We start from the raw sequence: 20979 nt of genomic DNA on the forward strand, positions 1-20979 counted from the left end.
CAGGATTCAAACTTCATTGGCTTCTCAGGAGAATAAAACCAAAAAAAGACATGAACAGAATATTTATGAAATATACGAGTCTCATGAAACATATGGAAAACATCCAACCTCTCTAGTAATCAAAGTAACACATGTAAAATATCATTTTCTATTTATTATGTTGGAAGACGTCTTTTTAAAATAAGGAAAATATCAAGGATTTAGAGAATGCGAAACAGGAATATTCAGACATTACTGGTTAAGAGTGTCATTTGTAACATCTAGACTTCAGATGCTTACACGGGAGATTTCCAGTCAGAAACAGTAACGGTGTATTCTCTGGACCCAAAAGTTTCTGGATCTAGAACAGAAGGGATAGAGAAGTGTGGGAGAGGTCCCTACTCCAAGCTTTAAAAGGCCCCAGTCTCCAGCTTTGTAACAGTTTTAGAAGTGAAGCTTTTTCTCCCCTGCGTCTCTGAGGAAACCAACCAGAGGGAGAAAAGCCTAAAATCAGATACCCGGGGGCTTCTTCCACCGTCCCCTATGGTTCCTGTGCGCTGGTACAGCAGCTATCAATCCTCACCTATCGCCAAGCCCTGTGGTCTCCGTACCTCTCCCTCTAGTATGAAAAAATACCTACAGGTTACTAAACATTTAAGAAAATATTCTAAAGTGAAAGAAATCACAATAAATTCATAAACACAAAGGGAAAGAAAATTAACTCAGAGGAAACAGAGGTAGCACAGACAACAGAAAATGATTTATTAATAACAATTTTTAAATATAGTAAATATCTGACAGATGCCAAGAAACACACTGAGATTCAGGAAACCAGAACAAGAACAGCATGCTATTTTTTTTTTTTTTTAAGAGGAATCCTGAGAGAACAAGCAGTCTTGGAAATGAAGACTAAAACAGAAGAATTAACACATTCGGTAGAGGAGCTGAATATAAAGCTGAGGAAATCTTCCAGAAAACAGAGCAAAAAGATGAACAGAAGGATAATAGAAGAGAAAAATTAGGAGGGAGGAGAGGGGAAATCAATTACAAGTGCAAGTTCCACCTGATGTTTTAGAAGAAAAGGTAGGGGGAAATGGTGAGCTGGGGTGGGGTTGGGGGGACAGAGAGAAGGAGGGAGATCAAACATAATAGTTTAAGAATACTTCCCAGACAGAAAAGCATAAATATCCCAATTGAAAGAGTCCATCGAAGGGTCAGAATCATGATGAAACAGCCCACACCAGATGCAGGGCAGAAACCAAAGGCCACCAGCTTCCAGAGGGGCCACAGGTTCACACCCAGGTATGAGAATACAACCAGTATCTCAAAATAACACAAAGGAACAGGTCTTCAAATTTTTAAGAAAAACAATTTTCAAAGTTAGAATCTTATATTCAACTACTTTTACATTCAAGTGGCTCAGCAGCAAAGAATCCACCTGCAATGCAGGAGACATAGGTTCAACCCCTGCATCGGGAAGATCCCCTGGAGAAGGAAATGGCAACCCACTCCAGTATTCTTGCTTGGGAAATCTAATGGACAGAGAAGCCTGGTGGGCTATGGTCTATGGTTGCAAAAGAGTGGGACACGACTTAGCAATTAAACAACAACAACAATTTCCCATTCAAGGTAGAACAAAGATAGTTTCCATTTACTGAGACTTACTGTGATTAGCATTATGCAATATATACAAATATCAAATCATTACACTGTACACTTAAAACTAATATAATGTTATGGGTCAATTAAAAAAGGATATGTTCCAACAGTCAAACATTTTCTCCCCATGTACCCTCTCTTAGGAAACTACCTGAAAATGAGCTTTATCTGGATGAGGTAATAAAACAATTTTAAAAGGAGCAAAAGAGAGGGAAAGAGTCTTCCTAGACTGTTGGAAATAGGGCAGCAGCCCCAGGACAGACTGAATAGGAGGGCCAGAAACCAACCAGGCCTGGCTGCAACAGGAGGGCACAAGTTTCCAGGAAGAAAGCTGCTAAATAAAAACGCCTCCAAGAAACTACCTGATCTGCTGGCCAGATTAACAGGAATTCTGATGCAAAGTTTAGGACTGAAGCTTGATGAGGGCAAGAATTTGTTTCTGTTTTGTTCAATGATCTATTCCTGGCACCCTGAAAGTAACTAGTAAACATTTACTATACTTATTAAAATGAAACAAATATAGAAAGTCAATTATTAACTCTGGGACAAACAAAAAGATGCATCAGGAAGGCAATTCAGTATCATAATATTTTACTAGAGTGCTAATCTATGTCTTTATACTTAAGTTCTGACAGCTGATTTAATTTAAAAAGAAGAAAATCAGAATATCAGAATTCTAGCAGATGGGAAAAGAAGTACGTGTGGGAAGGTTCCTGACAATGGTGGTATGTGGTGTCAGAAAGTTACATTCCCATCTTCAACAACAGAAAACCAGGAGGTAACACTGCAAACTACAAGATAAGGAAAGCAGCACAGACATGTTAATGAGAAATACAAAGATATATATTGGAAGGAACAACTAAATAGAGTTAAAGGTATTTACACTTGTCAGGGAGAGGGAAGAATGAATAAATACAGGTCAGGTGACTGGTTTTGTAGAAGCCTGGTATTAATTAAGTGTATGTCCTAATTTGATAAAAACAAAAATTAAATCTAAGACGAGGCTTATACTTTAGGCCTAGCCATCTGATAGCCATGAAACTTTCCCAGGAGAATAGTCAGAGATGCAAAGATTTTTGTTCATTGTAGCAATCTTCATAATAGAAAAAAAAAGGGGTGATCTGTTGATATTATTTCTTTCATAATAGAAAAATTAGAGATCTAGGTAATGAAATAAGAGAACATTATGTAGTTCTTTTAAAAATAAAGCTTTTGAAGAACAATGAAAATATAATAGAGTGCTCCTTTAAAGATAAGGACTTAGAGACTATACAGAGTACAAGGATAGTTGCGTAGAAAAAAGAAAGAAGGAAGTATATGTTAACAGTCAGGTGCTCTAAATAGTAGGTTTACAGGTCATTTTTATTTCTTTTATACACTTTTCTGTATCTTCCAAATTTCCTACAGTAAATTTGTATCACTTGGTCAAGCATTTTTACAGTGATTTTAATTTACAAAGTAGGTAAAATACAAAAATTGGAAAACAATTTTTGGTATTTCTCTAGAGAAAAATGACCTCATTTAAACACTTAATGGTTAAGAAGAAAATCAAAGGGTAATCAATGCACAACAGCAAAAAGAAATCCCCTCCCCCCAAAAATAAAAAACCCACAAAATAAAGTATGCATGGTGCCTGACACATTTATAATACAGAATTACCAAAAGAGGTCCTGTCTCTTACATTATCTTCCACTGTTACGGCTTAAACTGATCTCATCTTTTAAAACACCCCGGATGTGACCTTGGCTTGAGGGGTGATGAAATTCTATTGTCTCAGCTGTGGGTGTCTCCGGATGTGCAGTTTTGTTCTGAGCCAACCAGGATCTGAGTCCCAGCTCAGGTTTTCACCAATTTAGGCAGATGATACACTCTTACTCTGCTACTCCTCTATTAAATTGGGATAATTATTTTGCAGCCTTGCTCTGAGATAAGAACTAGGAAAGTATTTTAAAATGATTATTTGTTCCTGGGACATAGCAATCCATCAATAAATGGTGGCTTTTTTGCTGTTGTTTTATTTAATGAACACCCCACAAGTCAAATCTGTTCAGCCACAGCCACTAATACAAAGTGTGTACTCATCCACTCACCGACTCCTTCTCCCAAACTTAACTATGGGCCACATGCACTTGATCTGAGAATGGGAAAAGGGATGACTTATTTCAAAGAACTACACACCAGTGACTAGCTCACTGCGTCACATTTTTACAACTTCATCCTTTACTAAGAAAGCAGCTATCTCCAAGGGAATCTGATCAACTTGCAAAGGATTTGTGAGTTTCTTTTTACTTTTTTATTTTTGACAAATAACAAATGAAGGTTCAAGAGGTACAAGGAATGTACAGTGGTGAATGACAAAAAGCTACGCTGTACCAAGGTCAGTGTGTTACAGCCACACAAGGCATACTGAGGTGGTTATTTTCATAGTAATTTCATACAGGGCTTTAAACATTTTTAATAGTGTTTTCAACGACTTTGCTTTTAATTTCTATTGCCAAAATCTGTAGGGTGGCAAAGTATAAGTATGATATAGATTTGAAGGATGGGAATACCTGTACCATTATCTAGAAATTGTTGAGAAGACCAGAGATGGGCAAATGTTTCCTCCATTCAAATGTGGTAGAGGAGATAAGATTATGAAAAGAATAAGCTTCCTGTTCATTCTTGGCAAAATTCTAGAGAAGATTACACACAAATGACTTAAGAGTAATTAGAACACCAACTAAATTATCATTATCCACAAATGCATCCCTCCCCCTTCTTAAAGGGGTACCAGATCGGGAAAGGAGGGAAGGGTGAAATGTCCTCTGACATGACATCTTGACGTCACTCTTAATGACATCCCTGTGATTAAGATGGGAAACTGATGGGCTAACTAGCTGCATTGTACCTGCTCCAGCAATTATACCAGTACCATACTGATCAATGGGCCAGTGTCAACCTGGAAGTTGTCTCTAGTGCTACCACCGTGCCTCTGCTCTTTCACTGACTAAATGAAAGCCAAAAATGGAAGAAAAAACTATTAATTCAGAAGACAATAAAAACTTTAAAGCGTCAAGAGGAAAGCAAGGCCCCTCCTTTCTTCCAAGCTCTGGACCATGCAGCTAGTTTCCAGAGGAATGAACACAGCTCTGGTATCCCACTGTTTAAGTGCAGAGTCCTGGCAAACTGGAGCATGCTCAGAGGACAGCATGGGGTCTGGCGGGGAATGCAGATACCACACATCATGCAGGAATGGACTGGGACAGATCTGAGAGGGTGAGGATGTAATGCCTGAAAAGGAATACTCTGCAGTCACATGACACAAGTCTCCAAAGATGAGGAGTTATTCTAGAAGGCAAAGCCAAGATGAGTAATCAGAATGGCCCCAAACTTGGATGGTTATCCTTTATGTTGGCTGAGCCCTACCGGGGCCAAGCTCATAAAGCACAGGTCATGCACTGCACTCCAGGGAGCACCGCTCATTTAGAGGCAGGGGCAGCAAGCTTTTTCTGTTAAGAGCTAGGAAGTAAATATTTGTCAGCTCTGTGGATCATATGGTCTCCACCACAACTTCTCAATTCTATATTTGTAACATAAAAGCAGCCACATATGGAAACAAATGGATTTCAATGCTTTATTTAAAAAACAGGTGGTGGGCCAGATGTGACCAATGGGCCATAATCTGTTAACCCCTCATAGACAGAGATCCACTGATGCTTCATAAGATCTAGGCTAGAAGAGCAGCCCACCAAGGATTTCAGAAGGTTGCAGTCACTCAATTTGGGGGAAAGGTTAGAGTATCCTTTAGTCTAGAAAGGGTGCTCTAAATAGAAAGTCTTCTCTATTTCTAGAAGTCCATGAAAATCTGTCTGTGAAAGAAGAAACAGAAAACCTGATCTCACAGTCAGTTCTGACAGAGGCAGGTCTAGAACCCAGACCTCCTGGGTCCCTGGTTCTATACTCCTTCACCATAGCTCACTGCACAAAAGGCCTGGGATTCCTCAAACTTTTGGCCAGCTAACATTCAGAAATCTTCTAAATGCTAGCCAGCCAATCACGAGCCACTCACATATTCTCAGAAACCTTCCAGCACTGATGCCCACATCTTGGCATCCCTGGAGTCACGCAGAGAAAACCCAGTGGCCAGGGGAATGCACATGATTCTCTCCTTTGGATCTAAGAACAGAGCAGGCAACGGTTGGAGGTCATGTGTAGAAGGATTCTTGTGGAGCTGGGATGCAGGGCAGACCTTCATCTCATGACTCCTTATGTCCAAGAATTTATCTTGAGTCAAGGAGAGCAGAGGAGGCGACTGAAACACTAAGAAAATCTGCATCTTGGACCCAGATACACCATGATGACTTCTCATCTACGTACCATCTTTCAGGAAGCAATAAGCTGAAAGCTAAGAACCGAGTGTAGATCAAGCCACACAAATACCACACAGGACCAATGATGACATCACTGTGTCCTTCTGAAGACTCACTGTCACACACCAACATCCCCAAATCTGAGAACAGTTTCTATAAAAACAAATACTACATTCTTCGACAATGGTTTCAAATCTGAAGAGACAGGCAAAAACAGAGAAGTTGTTGCAACCAAATCTGCATCTACTTCATGACAGAAAGCTCAAACCCCACCCCAAATGCATGATCCTTCTGTTAAAGCTTTGATTATATTAAGCCTACTTGGCAAATGAATAGAACTTGTCCCCACTTTGATGCCTTAAATACAATTTTTTGAAACTTTACTTTATTGAAGGATAGTTGATTTACAATGCTGTATTACTTTCTACTGTACAGCAAAGTGATTCAGTTACACATAAAAACATTCTTTTCCATTACACTTTATCACAGAATATTGAATATAGCTCCCTGCACTATATAGTAGGAGCTTGTTGCTCATCCATTCCAATAAATCATAATTTACATCTGCCAATCCCAAACTCCCAATCCATCTCTTGCCCACCTTTCAATACAATGGACAAGTTTTTTAGATTTGGTTAACCCGTCTATGCAACAAAGTCACCTGCTGCTGCTGCTGCTGCTAAGTCGCATCAGTCGTGTCTGACTCTGTGCGACCCCATAGACGGCAGCTCACCAGGCTCCCCCGTCCCTACGATTCTCCAGGCAAGAACACTGGAGTGGGTTGCCATTTCCTTCTCCAATGCATGAAACTGAAAAGTGAAAGTGAAGTCACTCAGTCGTGTCTAACTCCTAGCGACCCCATGGACTGCAGCCCACCAGGCCCCTCCGTCCATGGGATTTTCCAGGCAAGAGTACTGGAGTGGGGTGCCACTGCCTTCTCCACAAAGTCATCTACAATTTGCCAAAACCTCATTTTGATCATTATCATAATAGCCAGTATTTTCTGGTCACTTTCTGTTTGCCATTACTTCGTATGTACTTTCTCACAAGGTCCTCCCAATGTCCCTGTGAACTAATTTCTATAGTACAGATGACAGGACTGAAACTTGGTTTCTCTAAATGACTTAGCCAAAGCCACACGGCTGGTGGAAGTCAGATTCAAACTGCAACAGCTCGAGCATGGGGCCTGTACTCATGGCTTCTACACACACGCAGATCATCACCTACCAAACCCCTGCGTTAACACAACACCTGACCATGGTTCCATCAGCGTCTCACAAATACCCAGTCTGAGCCTAGCAGAAGCATAAACCTCAAGTGATACAGTTGATAGTAAATGTTTTCTTTGGGGGTTTTAATAAACCGTCTTCTGCAGTAAAAGATTTAAAGAGCACACAAGTGTTTTTTGAATGCACCTAGGAAGGCTGTGCCAGGGATCCCTGTGCAAGGACCAACCTCCCCCGGGTGGCCTCGTGGCTCCCTTCCTCATTCATCTGGATTTCCATCCATGCCACTTCTTCAGAGAGATTTCCCCTGGCAACCCCCCCAGCCTGAAACAGCCCCCCTTCCGCATCTCTCACCCTGCTTAGTTGTCTCCTACAGCATTTATCACCCCTGGGCACAGTGTGTTTCTGTATTTGTTGATCATCTGCCTTCACTGCTGGGATGTTACCTCCATGAATGAAGACACTTGGTTTTGCTCACTCCTCTATCTCCAGTGCCTAGGAAGCACCCAGCACAGAACACACAGTATCTGGTAGGAGAGCAGCAAATCAATTAATCTCTGGGTGATAGAATAACTGCTACTTTGTATTTTTATCTTTGTGCTTAGCTGCAATTTCTAAATTTTTAGCAGTCAAATTTTACCCCTTTTTTATAACACAGAAGTAAAGTCCTGTTTATAAAAGCCTTTCCTTTAGAGAATAGTACCCTATTATTACATAAACTCAAAGAGATGATGGCTGCTTTTGGTCACTGGTAGCCTAGAGGCATGAAAACCATGTTAAATTAATCCCCTGGTGCCCTCAGATGACAGGTCAGCACACCCAGCCAGGGGCAGGCACTCATCACGGGCTTCCCTGGCCAACTCAGCTGCTGCTAATGGCCTTCTGCCTTTAGTGAACAACATCCTCCCTGCATGGCAGAGCCATGCGGCAACAGCCACCTTCCTAATCCTCACAGCATGCCTGGGAGTACAGAGAAGGCAGTTTCTCTACACTGCCATGTTACTCCGTCTCATGGGAGCCAGAAACGTAAGGAGAGAACAGGGCTCACAACTGTCCCCCAGAAGACACCCACTGGCCTCCCCCAGCTCAGTGTAGGGGAGCTACCCAAGAGAAACCTTTGGAGCCTCACCCAAGAACTCCACTGTATTTCCACATCAGACACCAGCAGACTCAGCTTTTACTAATCTTCTCTTTACCCCAACCCAACTGCACCCCTAAATAAAGTCTTAAATATTTACTTTGTTCTTTAGCTCATCTCGCTATAACATGTACTGCTCCTATTAACCAAACTTAATGAGAGCAATTATTGAGAAAGTTATATTAGCATAAAGTTTAGACAGGTTAATGACTGCCTTCCCTTGGGAGCTGAGCTCTACAGCATAAGAGCTCCCCACCCTGCTCTGGAGTGAGACGGTGCAGTGAAGGGTCAGCATGGTTTCCAGAAGGCCAGACTTGGCTGTGACGAAGGCCACATGACAGCCATCGTTCAGTGGACATTCCTTGTGTGCCAATCCCTGTAGGCCGTTCCCAGACCTATCCCCAGATGGCTACAGTGTTTGAAGGTCATTCCCCAGGCAAAGCCAACAGGTCCTGAAAGAAGCTCTAGGCTGAAAGCCAAGAAAGGTACCATGAGCACCGTCAACCTCTCTTCCTTCTCTGCTACATGGCGAGCCCTATATTGCCCACAACAGCCTTAGCTTCTGTTGGTGACCTGGCTGCACCACCATCTGCCCCCAACACCCCGCCTCTACCGCCCCAAGCCTGGCACAAGACCCAGCACCCTCCAGACAGGGCTGGGTATAAAATGCACATCAGTGTTTGCTGTATTATGTTTGGACTCCTCCCTTCCAACAGGGCACTAACCACAAAGGGTGGGATCTGTAGGTAAGTGGGGACAAGATGCCATGCCAGGCTCCCAGCACATGTTTATCTCATCATGCACTTGCCACTCATGGGGAGAACATAAGCATCACTATCTTCGACAAAGCTAAGACTCTGCAATAGTAAGAAATCACCAACAGCAGGTTAGAAAGGGGACTGAGAGTTCTGCTCAAGATCATTTGATACCAACTGTCCAGTCTGTGAGTGCCAGAAGCTTCCAGGAATTTTGTTCCCCAGGTCCAGTTTTCTCCAGGAAAAATGGCATGAGAACTGGCTAGTTTACACACTCACCAAGCACTGACCATCTTCTACCCGCCTGGCCCACAGGTCCAACCCTGAACTGCGTCCTTAAGCTGTGCATGTCCCAGTGCCCAAACTTTACTGAGTTCTTATTTTGTGTGTGGCCTTCAGTGTTTTCCAAGGAGTAAGTCACAGTCTTCACAATGGCACCACAGCCCAGGTACTCTAATCCCATTTTACTGATAAGGAAATTGACTGGGTTTCTCCAAAGACACATGGCTCAGACGGGGAAGAGCTGGGATGTGAACCCAAGCAGCCAGGGTTCAGGGTCTGTACCAGAATCCTATGACCGCAGTTTGACCACCCTCCCCTCCCACAAGGACTTCACTTGCTGTTCACCATGGTTCTTTCACAATGACTCTGTTTCAAGAGCCCATTTCCAGCTGCACCCAAGCAGAGACGAAAGTCTCCACTGTAAATGCTGACTTGGGAAGTTCACCAAGATGAGACATCAAGACAGCTTTAAAGCAGTTCAAGACGTGTGGTTCCCAAGGGGGAGGAAGGTGGGGAGAAGTAGACAGGGAGTTCGGGATTAGCAGAGGCAAACTATTATACATAAAGATGGATAAACAACAAGGTCCATGTAAACCATAATGGAAAAGAATATGAAAAAAGAATATATATGTATATGTACGTACAAATGAGTCACTTTGCTGTGCAGCAGAAATTAATACAACATTGCAAATCAACTATACTTCAATAAAAAAACATTTTTTTAAAGGAGTTCATAGTGTAGCTGGTCACCTCAGACAAAGCACATCAAAATGCATTGCAAACCTTCTATTAACCCGTGACAGGAGCCCCTCTGCTGACTCTGTCAATGCAACAGAACTTCAGTCTGGCACGGATGGACTTGGGAGGCTGTGATCATGCACATGAGATATGCCCTATGTCCACAGGCCAAGGAGGGACAGAAAAAGGAGACCGCCATGAAATGAGGTCAGCAGGTTGAACCATGGGGCAACTCAGATCCTCTTCTTCACGTTTCAAACTGGACACTTTTGACCTTCATTTCTAAACTCAGCCAACAACTTCAGACCACCTTTACCACAGAGGCTCCATCTCTTCTTTTTCTGAGATCCAACAAGGACAGAAAAACTGAACTGGCAACTGATTTTCATTGAGGCTGCCTAATTTTAGAAGCTAGGGATATGCAAAGCAAAAGCACGGCTTAAAAGAAAATCCCTCAAAACCGCAAAAGCCTCTGAACGGAAAAATCCTTTTCAACCACGTGGAGACAGAGACAGTCCCCTGCTTCATCCAAACAGCTTTCATTCCAAAACGTTGCTGGGTTTGTACATCTCAGGCTCTAGACGGCTTCTACTGAAGTAATGTGTTAAACAGGTAGAGAGAGGATGAGGCGGCAAAGACAAGGGAACATCTTGGGTAAAGCATATGCGGGGCTGTCGCTGTGGAACGTCTTTTGAATCAATACCATATGCAAGCTGATAGCACAACTGTATACACATACCTCATTAAGCCAAATTAGAGCAAGCGGGATCTGTCGCCTTCTGATTAAAACAAACACGTCTAATTTTGGCATGTCCTATCTTCCATCCGCAGAACCACCCTGGAGGCATTTTCATAAACACAATAAAGCCTGTACAAGGTCCCAAGGCCAATACCGCCATGCATGCTCCTAAGGGCTGCTGTTCCCCCTGATGTGTTCCCTCAAACAGCTGGGGAAGCATGGCATCCCCCCAAAGGGATACTCACTCTCACTTTCTGAAATGGAAAAAGCCACTTTGAAGTGTCAGTAATGAGTCCAAAAGCACTAAGATTGGTGGGTCCCCGCCTCTCTTCTGCAAAAACTCTTCATTCAGAGAAATCCCTAATATAAGGCTTCCCTGGTGGCTCAGATGGTAAAGAATCCACCTGCAACGCTGGAGACCCAGGTTCAGTCCCTGGGTCGGGAAGATTTTCTGGAGAAGGAAATGGCTACCCACTCCAGTAGTCTTGCCTGGAGAATCCCATGGACAGAGAACCCTGGCGGGTTACAGTCCACGGGATTGCAAAGAATCGGACACAACTGAACGACTAATATTTTTCACTTTCAATACAGTGTAGCTGGTGAAAATTCTTTTTTAATCCTACTTACATTTTTATAATTACCCGTGAAGAAATGACAAAGTAAATTACCTTATTATGGAATCACAGTTTCCAGAAAGCACAGGAAAGCAAAAGTATTTTTCCTTCTGAGCAACTTAGCAGTCAACTTTCTAGGTACTTTCAGGAATTCCTAAAATATTCAGGAAACTGCCAAGGTAGCAGACACAGTGGTTCAGAACTGAGAGTGTGGACACCAGTGTCGTGCTAAAAGTTTCAGAACTGTGGCTGACCTGGTGTGTGGCCAGCAGGCGTTCAGCTGGACAAACATTCCTCCCGTTCCGGATGCAGGAGGCATGAGTTCAGTTGGACAAACATTCATTGAGAACCTGCTATTTGCTAGGCTCCCTGCAATGTGGGAGACCTGGGTTCGATCCCTGGGTTGGGAAGATCCCCTGGAGAAGGGAAAGGCTATACACTCCAGTATTCTGGCCTGGAGAATTCCATGGACTGTACAGTCCATGGGGTCGCAGAGAGTCAGACACGACTGAGCTACTTTCGCCCACTGCTATATACCAGGCTTATAGGGCTGAAAGGAAAAACAGGCTATTTTGCCCATGCCTTTGAAGAGCTTGGAGCCTGGCTGTGGAAACGTCCAGGGATGCACATAGTAGTCGTGGGGAACATAAAGCATAAAGAAATCCCTGAGAGCGAAGGACATCAAGGAAGCCTTCTTATGGGAAACAGTGCTTCAGGTGAGGCTTGAAAAAATATGATAAATAAGGGTAAGCTAGAAAAATGGAGGGCATCCAGGTTGAGGACAAAAACAAGGCAACGTTTTAGGCACACACAAAGAGCACGTTGTAGGCTGGGCCAGTTCCTAGAAGGGCTGAGGCACACACTCAGGCACAGCAGCATTTAAATTGGAGGCAGGAGACTTCTCTGGCGATCCAGCAGTTAAGACTTCGCCTTCCAATGCAGGGGGCGAAGGTTTGATCCCTGGTCAGAAAGCCAAGATCCCACATGCCTCCCGACCCCAAATCCAAAAACATAAAACAGAAGCAATATTGTAACAATTCAATAATGAGTTTAAAATAAACTGGGGGAGCAGAAAGGCTAGCATTCCAGAAGCCTTGTCCTATGAACCCTGCTGGAAAGAAAAGCCTGAGCTGGGCTTATGATGACTCTGGAAATCCAAACCATAACATGATAGGAATCTGTGGTCATTGTCTATGTTCTATCTGCTTGCTTGGAATCTTTTTAGGGACACTCTCCCATCATGAAACCTCGGGGTGACCTACATGATGTAGGCCGAGTCAGTCAGGAGGTTACTGCAGTGTCACTGGGTCATGGAGAGGCATACACTGCAACCCAAGCTGTTCCCAAATACTATTGCCAGAAACCTAGAGTCTCCGGTGACTTTTCTGCCACCACCCTGTGAGGATGGCCAAAGAGTGACGCCCATGCTCACAGCAGTACCGCTGAGGTTCCTGGAGATGGTCCCAAGCCTGCCTGCATCCAGCAGTGTGATCTCGGCCTCATCTTCCGAACCCACCAACTACATGGGCCCCCAATTCTACTTCTGTTTGATTACTGATAAATACATGGATTTCCTCTCAGTATTGATAACAAAAGTCTCTGCTGCTGCTGCTGCTAGGTCGCTTCAGTCGTGTCCGACTCTGTGCGACCCCATAGACAGCAGCCCACCAGGCTCCTCCGTCCCTGCGATTCTCCAGGCAAGAACACTGGAATGGGTTGCCATTTCCTTCTCCAATGCATGAAAGTAAAAAGTGAAAGTGAAGTCGCTCAGTCGTATCCGACTTGTAGCAACCCCATGAACTGTAGCCTGCCAGGCTCCTCCATCCATGGGATTTTCCAGGCAAGAGTACTGGAGTGGGGTGCCACTGCCTTCTCCAAACAAAAGTCTCTAAGAACGGACAAAAAGGTCAACTGGGGAACTTCAAGTTTAAAGTACTCAAGGAAGTAATATACGTGTATGAAAATATTTTCTTATCCATAAAACACTATCCAAATATCAGTTATTAGTTTCACTGTGGTGATATTAACAATTAGTCAGTATTATATTACATATAAACATTAACAACTAATAATTAGTCAATATGGCCTTCATTCTTATATCAATATTCCAAATGTGTAGCCTTTAAACTGTAACTAACAATGTTTATTTAGTGCTGACTTTGCACCAGGTATGTTTCTATGTAGTTTGCTGATCTCACTTAACCCTCAAAAACAACCCCCATTATTATTATTTGGGGACTATTGGGCACTATTTTTATCTTCCCAATTTTATAGAAGAGGAATTGTAAGCCTTGAAAGATTAAGAGAGACTCCCTGGTGCTCAAGGGGTTAAGAATCCACCTTTCAATGCAAGGGACTCAGGTTCCATCCCTAGTTGGGGAACTAAGATCCTACATGCTGTGGGGCAGCTAAGCCTGGGTGCTGCAACCACTGAGCCTGTACACCACAACTACAGATGCCCACGTGCCACAACACAAGACTCCCACACGCCACAGTGAGGATTCCATGTGCCACAACTAAGACCCGACACAGCCAAATAAATATAAAAAAGAGAGAAACATTAAGAAACAGACCCAATGTCACAAAGTAGAGAAGGGTGTGAGCCTGGGTAGCATGGAACACGGAGAAGGCAACGGCACCCCACTCCAGTACTCTTGCCTGGAAAATCCCATGGATGGAGGAGCCTGGTGGGCTGCAGTCCATGGGGTCGATAAGAGTCAGATATGACTGAGCGTATCCTTCACTTTCACTTTTCACTTTCATGCATTGGAGGAGGAAATGGCAACCCACTCCAGTGTTCTCGCCTGGAGAACCCCAGGGACGGGAGAGCCTGGTGACCTGCCGTCTATGGGGTCACACGGGGTCAGACACGACTGAAGCGACTTAGCAGCAGCAACAGCATGGAACAAACACTGCCTTTCACTGTCCCTCATCTCCTGAGAACTAATGCTCCAACTTCCTTTAAACTGGTATTTCTAAACAAATGGCTTGCAGCAAAGCAATTTATACTCCAAAGTCCACATTAACACATGGCAACTGTCTTTCCCAAATCTTGCCTTTGCTGGCTTCTTTCCTCCATAAATGCACCACCCCCGTGTTCCATCATGTAAGCTCCATCCTTGAGAATCGTTATGACGCCTCCTCCCTCGCCCCCTCCCATGGTCCACCAGCAACCCCGTCAGGTGGGCTCCACCCGACGTGGATCTCAAATCCTCTCCTTCTCCCTAGCCTCCCTCACACACCTCTTTCAATCCTTCTACACGCATCAACTCAACTTTCACCTGGCTTCTCTATGACCCACTTTAAAAGCATTCTGCATCCACATTTTTCTCTGAAAATACAGACCTCATCTAATCATCTGCCTGCTTTAAACCTTCATCAGCTGTCACTGCATACAGAACAAGATAGAAACTCCTTAGTACTACATTAAAAACTCTTCACAGATCCCCCAACCTACCTTTCCTGTCTCATCTTCTTTTATGTTGCTCCAGTTAAGGTCTGGAGGGTATTTCATGCTGTGAAGTAGATCTTTAGGGACCTCTCTTGCTTCCCTTAACTTAGTTAATTTACTCGCTCATATCTAGATAATTATATACTCTAGTTAAAATTAATAAAATGGAATTTCTTCTAAAACATCCTGGTAATTTAAATCCACTCTCTCCAACTACTTTGCCTTCATTATTCTGAATTAGTGGCTCTTTTATGAAAAGAAATAATTATATTCTATATAAGCCAGAGTAAAACGCAAATTGCCAAAATTGTACGGTTTGGGTCCAGGAAAGAGGCTTCTTAAGGTCAGAATCCTAGAACAGTCTTCTGGGAGTGTATAACATTTTTTTTAAAGGTTTCAAAGACCAGTTGCAAAGCAAAAAGTGGTGAGGCTTGCAAACTGCCTTGGTACGAATGGGGAAGGAGACTAAAGGTTTCAGCTGGTGATCAGGAAACCTCAATGTCTCAAACATCTTTCTTCACTGGTCATAAGTGGGAAAACCAGTTTTTAACAATGCCTTATAGATGAGGGTTTCTGAACTACCACACAATTGACATTCGGGGCTAGATAATTCTCTGCTGTGGGCCAGCCTGTGCAGCACAGGCTGTTCAGCAGCATCCCTGGCTTCTGTCTACTAGACGTCACAACATTCTCCGTTGTGACAACCAAAACTGCCTGGGGGGAAAAAAACCACAGGCAGTTGAGAACCAATGATATTAATATCCAGGCACAGAGAAATCAAAACTACAATGAGATATCACTTCACACCAGCCAGAAGAGCTATCATCAAAAAATCCACAAACAATCAATGCTGGAGAGCACGTGGAGAGAAGGGAATCCTCCTAGACTGTTGGTGGGAATGTAAATTGGTGCAGCCACTATAGAGAACAGTATGGAGGTTCCTTAAAAAACTAAAAATAGAGCTACCATATGACCTTGCAATCCCACTCCTGGGCACATATGCAGAGAAAAACACGAACTGAAAGGTGCACCCCAATGTTCACTGCAGCACAGTTTACAAGAGCCAAGAATGGAAGCAATCTAAATGTCCACTGACAGAGAAGTGGATAAAGAAGATGTGGTACACATATATAACGGAATCCTACTCAGCCATTAAAAAGGATCAAATAATGCCATTTGCAGCAACACGGATTGACCCAGAGAATGTCACACTGAGTGAAGTAAGTCAGACAGAGAAGGAGAAATATCCTATGACATTCCTTACATGTGGAATCTAAAATGAAAGGATACAAATGAACTTACAAAACAGAAAGAGACGCACAAACTTAGAGAGCAGGGGTTAGGGGGCAGGATGGGTGGAAGGGACAGTTGGGGAGTTTGGATGGACATGTACACACTGCTATATTTAAAATGGATTACCAACAAAGACCTTCTGTATAGTACATGGAACTCTGCTCAATGTTGTGTGGCAGCAGGGATGGGAGGGGAGTTTGGGGGAGAATGGATACACGTATATGTATGGCTGAGTCCCTTCACTGTTGACCTGAAACTATCACAAGGCTATACCCTAATACAAAATAAGAAGCTAAAAAAAAAAAAAGAAAGAAAAATACCCAGGCACACAGGTCAGCACCACTCCTCCTGAACTGTATTTTCTTCCTTTTCCTCCTTCCTTGTGATAAAAATCAAAGTGCCCTTGACCACACAAAGTGAAAACCAGACCAACAAAGACATACATTCTCTGTGATGGTACTAAAGGGATTGTTTCTGACAAGTAGCCAAATACTGACTGCCCCCTGTGCAAAGAATGACACAGACAAGGCCAGGTAGATAGACAGAAGGAACATACTGGCTTCTTGCTCAGATTAATAAAAAAATCTTTCTTTAATTAATAAAAATCAGTCTTCTCTCTCTCCTTTCTCTCAGGCAGTGCCTGGAGTGCCACTGACAGGCTAAAACCTGATCCTGGGAAAGTCATCCGCTGTGCTGGTTTCTGGGCGGGGCTGGTGCTAGGCCAGCATATCTGATGTCACAGGGACACAAACGAGGAAACAGCACAGGTGCGACTTCATTTCAAGGTCCATTAGCAGCACCAAGAGGGGGGAAGCTGCACTTCCAAACGCAGTCCCTGGAACTCAGCAGGAACATTTTTCAATTTTCGAATGCTAAGAATAACAATCATGGTTCTTTTCTTGAGAACAACATCCCAGTTCAAATACACTGCACTTCAACTCCAAATACTAGAATATGTTGCATGCTGAAACTGACATTTGGAAAACGCAGGGCTGCCTAATGTTCAATTTAGACTCAGTATCAGAAAGCATCCTCTTGAGCTGTGCCTGTATTTTTGATTTTGCAAATGTTTCCCAATTCATTCACCTTGCAACTGTAAGTGATCACAGCACAAGGGGATGGATGTGGTCATGATGTTCTGTCTTCTAGTCAACTGTCAGCACTGGCCAGTTATTCAGCTGATGTTGAATGACAACAGGCCCTTGAGAGTATAAATGAATAAATTTGTACACACAAGTGCCCACACTCCTGCTTCCCCTCCCCTCACCAGAGAGCTGCACAATATCCCCACTCCCCGCAAATATTACAGCCTAGAGTAGGAACCATCACATACTATCCAGGGCTCCAGAGCACCAAATCACCCATGGGAAGTTTAGTCATGGTCGAGAAACACAGAGTTGTATTTATTAGATGGTGTCTGCCACTGTTGTCTAAAACAGGAAAATGAGAAGCCAAGTCCCACTTGTGAGCAAATCCCTGTACATGTAAGTGGAGAAGGGGAGCTACAGGGAGGAATTCCTTGCAGAAGTGAAATGCTCTCCCCTCCAGCATAATCCAATCAATGTGGACAATACTTACTAAACACCTTCAACAGCCAGGCTTTTAACCAGACACAGATGGCCAAACAAGGATAGAAGCAGACAATGACAGTCCTCAGCAGGCCAGCATTTTCACATTACACACCTGTAGCTCTTTACCTTTCCCCTATGTCAGTACATGGCCAAGAACCACCAACCCTAACCTATTCTCTCCCCTTCAGAATTTAAAATCACAAATCCAGAGAAAAGCAGAATTGGTCTTTCAAAAAAAAAAAAACACCCAAGTATCATTCCCAAAAAAAGTAATTTTGACAAGGAAATATACAAGTTCTATCAGTGATTAAACCTGAAGAAATCATGATTGGTTGAAAGGTAGGTTTGGGGTTTTTTTCAACCTATTTTTTCATGTCTTTGATTCACCTTCCTCTTCAGTAAGATAAAGATTGCTCAAAAATGCAGTTCAAATCTGGTTCTTTACTTTCCTAAAGTCCATTTCCACCACAGTTTCTCTAGGGGAACATTCATTTTCACATAATAAAAAAGCCCTAGAGTAGTAAATTTGGTAAGACAAGCCATTTTGGATAAAAATCACATACAACATAGTTAAACAGAGCAAGGCAAGGGGAGACACACACACACATATCCCTAAAAAGAAAATAAATTTAGAGAATTCTTCTTCAACTGCTATGGTATCCAATTTAGATACAGTTTATAGTCAGCCAGAAGATATATCAGCGAGCAATAAGACACAACAGTAAGCAATCAGAAACATCCGTTAGCAATAAGACACCAGAGTAAGCAGTAAAGACACACCAGGGAGAACATTTCTGAGCAATTACCACATGTCTTAATGCAGCAAGGGAGGAAGAACCACTTCACTCAACTAGTATTGGAACCCAATAAAAAATGAACTCTCATAGCTCAAAAGCCACCCCTGCTATGACAGGAGGGATGTGAGAACTGCTAGCCTGGCCATGGACCAGGGAAAAGGGCAAAAAAGCCATGAGGGGTTGACCATGAACTAGGACTGGGAACTCAAGTGCTTTGGCCCTCTTTATGGCACGCTAACCCATAGACCTGGCAAATAAAAATACATGTGTGTTCTTTGCAAGATACAATGGCCCCTCCGACCTCTGGAGGAAATAAAGGTGGATGCCTGCATTCTTCACGTCACATCTATCCTCACTGTGGCTAGCCCGGTGTCTGGCAGGGGTGCATATGCACGCACGCACTCACAGAAGGATGACATTTCTTTTTGTTGTTGCTTAGCACACAGGTCAGCCAAAGAAACAGACCCTCAGACAGAAAGAACTTCCATTTTAGACAGGATATTAAGTAGTCCAGGAAACTGTCAGCTCTCTAGGAACCTCGAAGAAAATGGGAGCACATTTTTCTAGACTCACCGTTTGAGATGATTCACAAAACGGAAAGCAAGGAGCGGGGAAAACAATCTCTTCTCTGCTTGGCATGAGGAGGTCTTCACCTCAGCCCCACCCCCTCCCACATACTTAAACTCATAAAACCTGCGAAAGCACTTACTTCTGAGATGCTGAGAAGAGTAAACAAAAGCAAGGCTCCAAGTTCCTCCAAGGCTCAGGAACTGGAAACAGTTTAATGGCAGAGAATGGCGAGTTTCCTCTCCTTCCTTCTAACTTCTTACCTGGGTAGCAATCCATCTCTAGTCTGTATCTCCTCTTCAATCCCCAATTGCCTCCATCCTAACCACCTTCTAAGTTTACCTTCCTATCAGAAGCCTTCCAAAGACAGCCCCTCTTACAGTGACCATAGTTTGTGTTATTCCATACATGTGTATTATTTTTCTAATTGGCCAGTAAAAATCTCAAAGGTATGGAGCGTGTCACACACGAAAGATGAAAACAAGTAAGAATGAGGTTAGTTATCAAAGGCAGAACTTTAAATTAGCTCTCTTTTCCCAAAAAGGAAAGATAAAAAACCAAATTCTCTGGTTCTATAAATATTAGTAAAAGCACAGCACCAGTGGCACTTTTAAAGAAGCCCTTTTCAAATCCAAGGACTTTGTGCAGAGGTCCCCAATCTTTGGCACCAGGAATCGACTCAATGTACGACAATTTCTCCGTGGACAGGGAAGGGGGGCGGTTTCAGGGTGACTCAGGTGCATTACATTTATTTGCACTTTATTTCTATGACTATTGTATCAGCTCCACCTCAGATCATCAGGCATTCGATCCTGGAGGTTGGGGACCCCTGACTTAGAGAATGTGCTCAGAGATATTTGTTAACCAAGTGCACCAGCTCCATGCATGGGCCAGGGACTCCATTTTGAAAAGAGTAGTCACTGCCTCCATCACATTTCATTCCACAATTGTGTACCCTGGGACTTGAAACTCAGGCAGGAAATCTCCCTGTGAGCCTGGCACACAAACAAGACAATCAGAGGCAGTGAGATCCATTATCAGGGAAAAGAATGATGGTCGACACATGGACATGGGCCCTCCAGGACAGAGGCAGTGGGAGGCAGCAATGCCAGAGACAGAACACCACCCCCCCCCCTACACACACAACCCTCTGAAACAGGAACCTACAGAACTGCCAGGAAATCAGAGAGGACCTTCTCAACAGCACTTCCTACTGGGAACAGGGGTGGAGGAGTGGAGGCTGGAGAGGCCTGGGTTCCATTTATTAATAAGCAGCTCAACACAGTGGGAGGTTTTCTTGTCTAATTACAGAAGCTGCTGGAAACTGCAAGGAAGACAGGATTTATGGCCCAGATGACACTGCCTCTGTGTTGTAATTAAAAGTTACTTTTAATGCCTCTGTTTGGTCAGATACTTTGGATTATTAGAAATATAGTTTGCAATTTAAAACTTGCTAAAGGGCAGAGAACACAGCAGAAAGGTATTACAACAAGCTTGCATAATGTGAAACAGTTAAATGTTTTGACACTGGGAGGTGGGAAAGGAAAAGAATCTCGTTCCACTTAAGGCTGTGCGTTTCCTATAAGAAAGGGAGAGAAAAACAAGCCAGAGAGGGTACTAAAGTAGATTTTTAAAATTTCAAAAGTAACCCAGCTATTTATTTTATCCATTAGCTAGAGCTTGTATACCACCCACCAGGAGTATAGACAACTCATTCACAGCCATTCACTCAAAGCACCTAATCCTTATCCTCATCAAAGCTCTTTGCGTTGTCCTGGGTCCCCAGGAAATGACAGTGGTCACCTAACAAGGCCAAGG

The 20979-nt window shown here is 43.3% G+C and overlaps 1 protein-coding gene across 16 annotated transcripts in view; it reads right to left on the bottom strand.

Annotated features, from left to right (window-relative positions):
- MGAT5 (alpha-1,6-mannosylglycoprotein 6-beta-N-acetylglucosaminyltransferase) overlaps positions 1 to 20979 on the bottom strand; it is a 390386-nt gene that overhangs the window by 210645 nt on the left and 158762 nt on the right. The window lies entirely within an intron of this gene.

The sequence above is a fragment of the Bubalus bubalis genome, chromosome 2, assembly GCF_019923935.1.
Source record: "Bubalus bubalis isolate 160015118507 breed Murrah chromosome 2, NDDB_SH_1, whole genome shotgun sequence".
NCBI classification, from domain to species: Eukaryota; Metazoa; Chordata; class Mammalia; order Artiodactyla; family Bovidae; genus Bubalus; species Bubalus bubalis.